Raw genomic sequence first — 10,905 nt, 5'->3', positions numbered from 1 at the left:
GATACGTTTCAAAGAGATATAGAGCGTAAAGTGCGTACAAGGTCGGGGGGGGGTGTATAAAAATGTATCACGATGATTCTAAATCTAAACTCTCAGGGAGAAATTATGTTTAATAGCTACAAAAAGCGGTGTACGTTTAATGTTACACTTTATTTCGACTATCTGAGTATGACACTTTCTGAAGTTGGCAAGCATGGAGAATCACTCTTGCCAAGTAAGTCACTCAAGCTGCTACAGGGCTGGCAGTTAAATGTGCCAAGATCAACCTCTGTTATTTGGACGTCAGCCTCTTGGCTGAGTTTCCTGCAGGTATATACAACGTTTCATTGTTTTGTGCAAGCTAGGAAAATCTTCAGGTCAGGGGGAAGATTAGTATACCTATAATAAAGATAGTCCTAGTAGGTTAGGCTCATGGGTTCTACTGTTATTAGCATCCATTACCTACGTGTTAAAACTGCGTGAACAAGAAAATGATTCGTAAGTGAGTGAACAGTGATACGTGAAGATAATTCAATCTAACTGAACTGTTGTTCCTGTTATTAAGTTACTAATGGTTTCAAGGTACGTAACCATTAGTGTGTTGTTTATTTTAGGAAAGGTCACCTTTCCCAGTTTCTGTGCCATTTTCTTTACGGTACCAAAGTATACAAATTTATTTGCTGAAAATTAGAGAATTGAGATCCAAGAATGTATCTACTAAATATCACATTTTCGATAGATATATGTGTGTGTGTACATATACTTCGGCTGAAAACTGAATAAACGAGTTCTCCAAATTCCTCTGTTTTGTATCAAGGAAATAATATCCATAAGGTATATGATATGCATCATAGAACGATACAAAAGTCTAGCTGCTATAAGTTACAGCACCAATAATCACAAATTTACTTGCTAGTATCAGAGTTTCGAGAACTATATCCGTAAATTCATCAGCTGAGAATTACAAAACAGAGATTCACAGATCCAGCTATTATGGATGTTTTATGTGTTTAGACTATTTTGACCATTTATAGTTAATGACCCAAGTTGGTTGGATGTTAGAACTTCAGTATACCTTAACAGATCATTTGAATTTTCCCATAAAGATGTACTTATTCATGTTAATACAAAGTAAAACATAAAGTTTTCAGTGACTAATATTATTTTAATATAATGTCATTTACTCTATGTTTAGATAACGATAAAATCGTTACTATTCGACAGTGCAATGCTCACATAGGTAGCTCTATGACTGATGAACTTTTACGTCATAACACTTCGTGGAGAAAGACCTTCACATAACCAATTAGCCAAATTTATTGGACCTCTAAAGTTCATAGCAGGCTATAACATAGCGAATATCATCGGGAAAAAGAGATTGATACAACAAACAATGATGAAAGAATTTCTTATAGCATCCAAATATACATGGGATTTTTACTACCAATGTCAGACTAGTCAAGAAAACGTAATCACCCATCAAGTGATTAATCACATGCCTATAAACTATGAATAAAACAATTCAAAAGTATATTGTACTTTTAAAGAAACATAAACTGCAATGGACAAGCGTTATTTAGAAAACTTTAGTGAAACAAATAAACAAAAACAGCATGAAACATCTTTTGTACGTGAGAGATGGATGACGTTCAACTTTGGACGATTCCTAAATCTTCTTGAACGGCTGAGACAAGAAACATGTTTTGCAGCTGTCAACGAGGTGATAGGTACTTTTAACGATGGTCAAGAAAACGTACCTAAAAGAGCTATCTTCGATGTTCACGGTTCAGGAAGTTTAAAGGAAAGGACAAAGATGATATCCATTTAGCTGTCATCAGTAGATCTTATTGGCATGAATTATGCAAGATGAAACTTCTGAACTATATGAAGAAAACGTGCCAGGATGGCAGGACTATATCAGAATAAGTGACAAGTCGAATATCTACGTCCATGGTACTCACCGTTCGAAACAAAACTGGTGTTCTGCTATTCACTTTTACGATGCAATAGTGAAGACACCTGACAGCGTAACCACAGATTTCTGTGTATTTTGTCTGTTTCAATGTGGTAATAAAAGATGAAGTTTGTGTATAGTGGAGGCGAGGAAAGTTTGTTGAGATGTGAAGTCTAAAACTATTTTCCTCATCCTTCGCAGAAATACAATAAGTTACAGTTTCAAGTAATCAAGACCGTTGTACAGGGTAGTCTGACAAGAAAAGATGCAATTCCATCTTAACCACTCTACACGAAGCAACAAGTAAGTATAAGTGGCTTGATGATTAAATACGCAGTGAATTAACTTCGTTCTTTTCACAACTTACCAACTTCAACTATCACCATGACAACCCAGAATAAGATCATACTTTGACAAACAGATACACTAATCCAACCACATTCTTTATTCCCACTAGAATCTTCACTCATGTTAATATAACTTTATACTCGAAGCTACACAATTCATGCTATTCTTTCTTAATGTCATTACAAGTAATTCTATTCACTCATCTTAATTTGAAACTATCACCATAACTAAACACAAGACTTTAACAAACAATCACTGTACAATCTCATCTAGTTGTGTCATGTATCCTAGCTTCACTTCACACTTCAACAAGCAATCGCTGTACAATCTCATCTAGTTGTGTCATGTATCCTAGCTTCACTTCACACTTCAACAAGCAATCACTGTACAATCTCATCTAGTTGTGTCATGTATCCCAGCTTCACTTCACACTTCAACAATTATTCATTAGTCCATCGTCAACTATTTATCGCAATTTCACTCTATACCTCTACAGGTTGTAACGATGTTTGCCCTCAAGATATCACATTACCTCAGTTTCACTCTATACCTCTACAGGTTGTCACGATGTTTGCCCTCAAGAGATCACATTACTTCAGTTTCACTCTATACCTCTACACGTTGTCACGATGTTTGCCCTCAAGATATCACATAAATTCAGTTTCACTCTATACCTCTACAGGTTGTCACGATGTTTGCCCTCAAGATATCACATTACCTCAGTTTCACTCTATACCTCTACAGGTTGTCACGATGTTTGCTCTCAAGAGATTACATTACCTCAGTTTCACTCTATACCTCTACAGGTTGTTGCAATGTTTGCCCTCAAGATATCACATTATCTCATCTTCACTCTTATATCTCGACAGGCTACGATATCAGCTCTCAAGATATCACATTATCTCAGTTTCACTCTATACCTCAACAGGCTACGATATCAGCTCTCAAGATATTACATCATTTCAGCATAGAAAGCCAATTGTATAACAGCAAACAAATTAAAAAGGGCCAACTGTTATCACTCTAATAATCTGTCAGTCCGAAATTAAGGGCTGATATATGCAAATAACCCTTTGCGTAGCTTTGCGCGAAATTTTGTAACAAACAAAACATAAATTAATGTCGTGTATAATAGAGACATCTATCGTCAACATGCTCCACTGTTTTTACTCCCCTGCAGCGGTGAATGCTCTTTACAGTTTTGTTTTATTTCCATTATATTTCACGCCTAGAAATGTACTAGAATTTCAGAAACATAGAAATGAATATGCTAAGAACAACTTTTAATTTCATACATTCGAACACTGACTTGAAACGTTCACCCCATCCTGTTGGTGATAAATTCGTTTGCGTATTAATAGAACATTGTTTTAAGTTTTCTCACGTCAAACCTGTCCACCCCTTTTTCCTTATCGTGATTTCACATAAGGAGGTCAAATATTTGAGTCCTAACATAACGTTGTTTAAATTCTCCTCACGTCACAATCAGTCACGCTCCCCTTTAAGGGGTGTGACCTCATTTAACGACAACGACTACCGAGTTCATATTATGAAATTTCTAAACATGAAACTAAAACAAACAAACGCTCATTAAGAACATCATTTGAACGTTTTCAGTACAGCTCAACCTTCAATACAATCTGTTACAACAGAAGCCTTGCGCATGACGTCACAATACTTCCTGCTTCAACAAACGTCGCCATATTGGACGTCAAATAAATATCTTTAACCAATCAACGACAATACCAGAGTTACGCGAATGTGATCTTTACGGATATTCAGTTTCTTGATTCATAAATTTTTCATGCACATTGATAGAATTATCTGCAGCTTCAGTCAACATGATATTACAAGACAAATTTATCTTTTTTTTTTTTTTTCCCTCACTTAACACTAATGTAAATACTTGGCGTTCGATATGGCGGAGAGAACTGCAATCATATAACTTTTTGACATCGGTGCAAGACCTCTATTTAAGTGATACATCTCAATGATGTCATAACTATTATGATATCAGAAGAACACTTTTACAGATTTTGTTAATATTATTTAAATTACTTTACTGTACGGAGAAAATAACTTTCGTTGTTGGAAGACAATTTTGCGCAAAAATAGAATGCGTTCAAACATTTCCTAATTAATTTTCTGTTGTACGTATCTTTGCTTTTATTTCTAAGTCTATTGAAAAAAAAAGTAAATCGAAAAACAGTAAATCTTAAATATTTATACAAAATATCAAGAGATTTTAAGGATAACAAACAGTACCAACTTTAGAAGAAGCAGAATATCTTGGACCATGCGCTTTTTTAGTTTTTTTTTTCTTCAGATAATGAATTTTTTTTTCTGTTAAGTTTAACCTTCGTGATGACGAGAATTCCACATGAAGTAACAATGTATTCATAAGACAGCTGACATGGGTATTAAAACTTTAATCAAAATAAAGTACATCATAACGTTTCGACCTTCTTAGGTCATGTTCAGGTTAACAAGGTTTATTAAGCTGGAGATGACCTAAGAAAGTCGAAACGTCGTTCTGTACTTTATTTTAATTAACGTTTTAATACCCATGCCAGCTGTTTCACGAATATAATGTTAAGTACAAAGTTATACAATGGGCTATCCGTGCTGTGCCCACAGCGGGTATCGAAACCCTGTATTTAGCATTATACGCCTTTAAAGTTACTGCTGAAGTGACAAAACTTACTTCAAACTTTTCATTGCAACATCCAAAGGTTTGATGATAGTGTGTATGCCACTAAGAAATATTTTATATTCTTTAAAATGCGGAAGAAATACACCCCTGTGAAAAGTTACTCCTATATGTGTATAGGGCTTTAGTAGCTACAGATAAAAGCAGTTTCGTTGGGAACGAAGAGTCTAAGCATTTTCCCTATTTATCAGGTCATCCCTTAAGTAATGTCCCATTTTGGGTTCAGAAAAAGAGAAAGGATTTGAAACACTTTTAGTTTCAGTTAATCAATAATGTATGTTCCATTATTATTAATTACTTCTTGCCAGAGATTCACAAGCTTCTGAATGCCACTTCTATAAAATTCTTGGGGTTTGGAGGAAAAAATGTAGAGAGGGTACTTTTGACATCTTCATGTGTTCCAAATTTTCTAAAATCCACAGTTCTTCAGCTTTGAATTCCTTATTAACCATTTTAGCAAATTAATACAGACACATACATGAATACACACACAAGTAATAAAAACAGCAGATATTAACTTATGATGTAAAGATTACAATGCCAAAAAGTGCGGAAACAAAGCAGGGATTAATAAACAAAAACCATAAAATTCCTCATATTTAAGTAGATAGTAAGTATTGAGTCAGTTTTACAAAGGCCCGGCATGGCCAAGCGTGTTAAGGCGTGCGACTCCTGATCTGAGGGTCGCGGGTTCGCATCTCCATCGCGCCAAACATGCTCGCCCTTTCAATTGTGGGGGCGTTATAATGTGACCAACGGTCCATCCCACTATTCATTGGTAAAAGAGTAGCCCAAGAGTTGGCGGTGGGTGGTGATGACTAGCTGCCTTCCCTCTACTAAATTAGGGACAGCTAGCACAGATAGCCCTCGAGTAGCTTTGTGCGAAATTCAAAAACAAACAAACAAGTTTATAATTATTGAGACTGTGTAAAATTATTTAATTTAAAAGACTTTATTCAAAATTGAATTTATGCAACTGACAGAAATTCAAGATATATTTGTAGATAAACGTTATTTGTGTAAATATTTGGCTATTTATGTAATGATTTTGGGTGATCCTAAATACCTCATTTCTGTACTTTTTAGTACAGCCAATCATACTTAATGTTTGCACATTTTTATTATTTGTTTCTCCTCTTAAAAAAACAAGTATTGAAGTAAGTTTATAAGTAAACATTTTTTATTTGCATAATTCAATGGTAATATTTATATGTTAACATTACACCAGTTTTGTCAATTTCTCTCATTTTTATTACATCGGAGGATCCCAATCACACACCTGTTTGTCTACAGACTTATAACAATAGAAACCAGGCTTAGATAGCCGTGGTGGGTAGGACACAGCCAGCCCATTGTGCAGCTTTGTACTTAATTATAATCATACAAACAAATACACTTGGGATGATGAAGCTGGAATGTTTCTTCCAGGACTGCACAAGTATTTCTAAGTGCTAGAGTGATGTTAAGGGGATATTAAAAAACCCACACCTTCCCACTTTATTCCAATTCATCACATGTGCATACAACTTACTCCACCCCATGCTAGAGTCATGTCACTTAAGAGGGAGGACATCATACACATCCCAGGCAATGAATTATGATACCACACATGTACACGTAGCCGCAAGGTTCAGTCCTACTGAATATTTGAAGAAACATAGACCACTATACAATGTATTGTTTGAAAATTGGAAACTGTCGTTTTTAAACTTAGGCATAAATGATATATACACAGATTCGACAGTTACATAAAAAGGGAATGGCCTTGATATATTCAATATTAATTTAGATTATTCTTTTTTCTTTATTTTTGCTGAAACTGTTTTGGTAGGTGTCATGTTTGTGCAATGAAAGGTCACAAAAGGTCGTTATATAAGAACAGTTTGTGTGCCATCTAGCGACAGGAAATGGAACTGTTATCTTTTAAACATGAAAAAAAAATGCTTACAAACTGAACTCACTGCTCAGTAACAATTTTCCTTTTAATTGTTTCCCCACAAAGATACATGTGGTAGAAGAAGGTAATAACATTACTGTTATAAAAGCTGTGTAACACTCAAAAAAAAACGTCAATTAGGTGCTTAAATAAGAACATAACTCAACTTTGGGAGTTATTTGTAAACACTATAGAGTAACAGATTGAATGCAACGGCCATTATTTTCTCGGTCCATCCCTATATACGGGTCCCCCGCTGGTATAACGGTAAGTCTACAGATTTATTACGCTAATATCAGGGGTTCGATTCCCCTCAATGGACTCAGCAGATAGCCCGATGTGGCTTTGCTATAAGAAAACACACACACACCCTATATACGGTACTTAGTGATAGACATACCCAAGTACTTTTAAAATGCTTTTACGTCGTACTCAAGCTTTTGTAAAAATTTCATTTGCGTTTTGACTAGTCTGGGTTTTTCAACTAGTTCTCAGCTCTCCACTTTAGTAATATATATAATATTTTATATAATACTGGGACTTTTAAAAGCTTTAAAGCACTTAATAACGACAACTAGGTGTTTATATAAGGCTATAACTCAACATTATTGAGCAATAGATAGAATTAGGCAGCCATTTCTTTCTCAGCTCACCTCTCAATGTTATGTACTTATACAATATAACAGTACGGTTACGGAACTATATATCATTAGCGTACTTTTCACTATTAGGGTTTGTCTTCTTGGTAATAAGTGATGAGGATTAACGTACCCTGCCTAAAGGGTATAAATATATGATGAGTGACAACATGACTGTTAAACATTTTAACATATAACATTAATGTAATCATAGAAAACGTTTTCAGTTTACATAAGTCATGAATTATGATTAATTTGTAGAATAAATCTACACTATTTTAATATATGCAGAGTAAACTTACACCACTTTTATGTATGTAATATAAGTGTATACTACTTGAATGACTAATATAGAACAAATCTATAATTCTTTAATGTGTAATCTAAGGGCGTGTGAGCTTAATAATGTTACTACTGTACCATAAGCACATACGAGGTATCTTCATAACACCACTATTGTATTATAAGGGCTTCCAGTTATCTTCATAATATAACCATTGTATCATAATAACAAAGACGTTACCTTCGTAACATCACCACTGTATCATAAGAACATACAAGTTATCTTCCTAACATCACCACTGTATCATAAGAACATACAAGTTATCTTCCTAACATCACCACTGTATCATAAGAACATACAAGTTATCTTCCTAACATCACCACTGTATCATAAGAACATACAAGTTATCTTCCTAACATCACCACTGTATCATAAGAACAAGTTATCTTCCCAACATCACCACTGTATCATAGAACAAACAGGTTATCCTAACATCACCACTGTATCATAAGAACATACAAGTTATCTTCCTAACATCACCACTGTATCATAAGAACATAAGTTATCTTCCTAACATCACCACTGTATCATAAGAACATACAAGTTATCTTCCTAACATCACCACTGTATCATAAGAACATACAAGTTATCTTCCTAACATCACCACTGTATCATAAGAACATACAAGTTATCTTCCTAACATCACCACTGTATCATAAGAACATACAAGTTATCTTCCTAACATCACCACTGTATCATAAGAACATACAAGTTATCTTCCTAACATCACCACTGTATCATAAGAACATACAAGTTATCTTCCTAACATCACCACTGTATCATAAGAACATACAAGTTATCTTCCTAACATCACCACTGTATCATAAGAACATACAAGTTATCTTCCTAACATCACCACTGTATCATAAGAACATACAAGTTATCTTCCTAACATCACCACTGTATCATAAGAACATACAGGTTATCTTCCTAACATCACCACTGTATCATAAGAACATACAAGTTATCTTCCTAACATCACCACTGTATCATAAGAACATACAAGTTATCTTCCTAACATCACCACTGTATCATAAGAACATACAAGTTATCTTCCTAACATCACCACTGTATCATAAGAACATACAAGTTATCTTCCTAACATCACCACTGTATCATAAGAACATACAAGTTATCTTCCTAACATCACCACTGTATCATAAGAACATACAAGTTATCTTCCTAACATCACCACTGTATCATAAGAACATACAAGTTATCTTCCTAACATCACCACTGTATCATAAGAACATACAAGTTATCTTCTAACATCACCACTGTATCATAAGAACATACAGGTTATCTTCTAACATCACCACTGTATCATAAGGACATATAAGTTATCTTCCTAACATCACCACTGTATCATAAGAACATACAAGTTATCTTCCTAACATCACCACTGTATCATAAGAACATACAAGTTATCTTCCTAACATCACCACTGTATCATAAGAACATACAAGTTATCTTCCTAACATCACCACTGTATCATAAGAACATACACCAGTTATCTTCCTAACATCACCACTGTATCATAAGAACATACAAGTTATCTTCCTAACATCACCACTGTATCATAAGAACATACAAGTTATCTTCCTAACATCACCACTGTATCATAAGAACATACAGGTTATCTTCCTAACATCACCACTGTATCATAAGAACATACAAGTTATCTTCCTAACATCACCACTGTATCATAAGAACATACAAGTTATCTTCCTAACATCACCACTGTATCATAAGAACATACAAGTTATCTTCCTAACATCACCACTGTATCATAAGAACATACAAGTTATCTTCCTAACATCACCACTGTATCATAAGAACATACAAGTTATCTTCCTAACATCACCACTGTATCATAAGAACATACAAGTTATCTTCCTAACATCACCACTGTATCATAAGAACATACAAGTTATCTTCCTAACATCACCACTGTATCATAAGAACATACAAGTTATCTTCCTAACATCACCACTGTATCATAAGAACATACAAGTTATCTTCCTAACATCACCACTGTATCATAAGAACATACAGGTTATCTTCCTAACATCACCACTGTATCATAAGAACATACAAGTTATCTTCCTAACATCACCACTGTATCATAAGAACATACAAGTTATCTTCCTAACATCACCACTGTATCATAAGAACATACAAGTTATCTTCCTAACATCACCACTGTATCATAAGAACATACAAGTTATCTTCCTAACATCACCACTGTATCATAAGAACATACAAGTTATCTTCCTAACATCACCACTGTATCATAAGAACATACAAGTTATCTTCCTAACATCACCACTGTATCATAAGAACATACAAGTTATCTTCCTAACATCACCACTGTATCATAAGAACATACAAGTTATCTTCCTAACATCACCACTGTATCATAAGAACATACAAGTTATCTTCCTAACATCACCACTGTATCATAAGAACATACAGGTTATCTTCCTAACATCACCACTGTATCATAAGAACATACAAGTTATCTTCCTAACATCACCACTGTATCATAAGAACATACAGGTTATCTTCCTAACATCACCACTGTATCATAAGAACATACAAGTTATCTTCCTAACATCACCACTGTATCATAAGAACATACAAGTTATCTTCCTAACATCACCACTGTATCATAAGAACATACAAGTTATCTTCCTAACATCACCACTGTATCATAAGAACATACAAGTTATCTTCCTAACATCACCACTGTATCATAAGAACATACAAGTTATCTTCCTAACATCACCACTGTATCATAAGAACATACAGGTTATCTTCCTAACATCACCACTGTATCATAAGAACATACAAGTTATCTTCCTAACATCACCACTGTATCATAAGAACATACAAGTTATCTTCCTAACATCACCACTGTATCATAAGAACATACAAGTTATCTTCCTAACATCACCACTGTATCATAAGAACATACAAGTTATCTTCCTAACATCA

At 34.4% G+C, this 10,905-nt stretch overlaps 1 protein-coding gene across 1 annotated transcript in view; it reads left to right on the top strand.

Annotated features, from left to right (window-relative positions):
* The first annotated feature begins 430 nt into the window (after positions 1 to 430).
* Positions 431 to 10,905, top strand: part of LOC143253386 (uncharacterized) — an 87,975-nt gene continuing 77,500 nt past the window's right edge. Inside the window, exon 1 of the mRNA XM_076507179.1 lies at positions 431 to 2,236. The gene's annotated coding sequence lies outside the window, so the exon portion shown is untranslated. The remainder of the gene's footprint in view (positions 2,237 to 10,905) is intronic.

The sequence above is a fragment of the Tachypleus tridentatus genome, chromosome 6 (genome assembly GCF_004210375.1).
Source record: "Tachypleus tridentatus isolate NWPU-2018 chromosome 6, ASM421037v1, whole genome shotgun sequence".
Taxonomy (NCBI): domain Eukaryota; kingdom Metazoa; phylum Arthropoda; class Merostomata; order Xiphosura; family Limulidae; genus Tachypleus; species Tachypleus tridentatus.
This window is presented reverse-complemented; position numbering and strand designations above follow the sequence as displayed.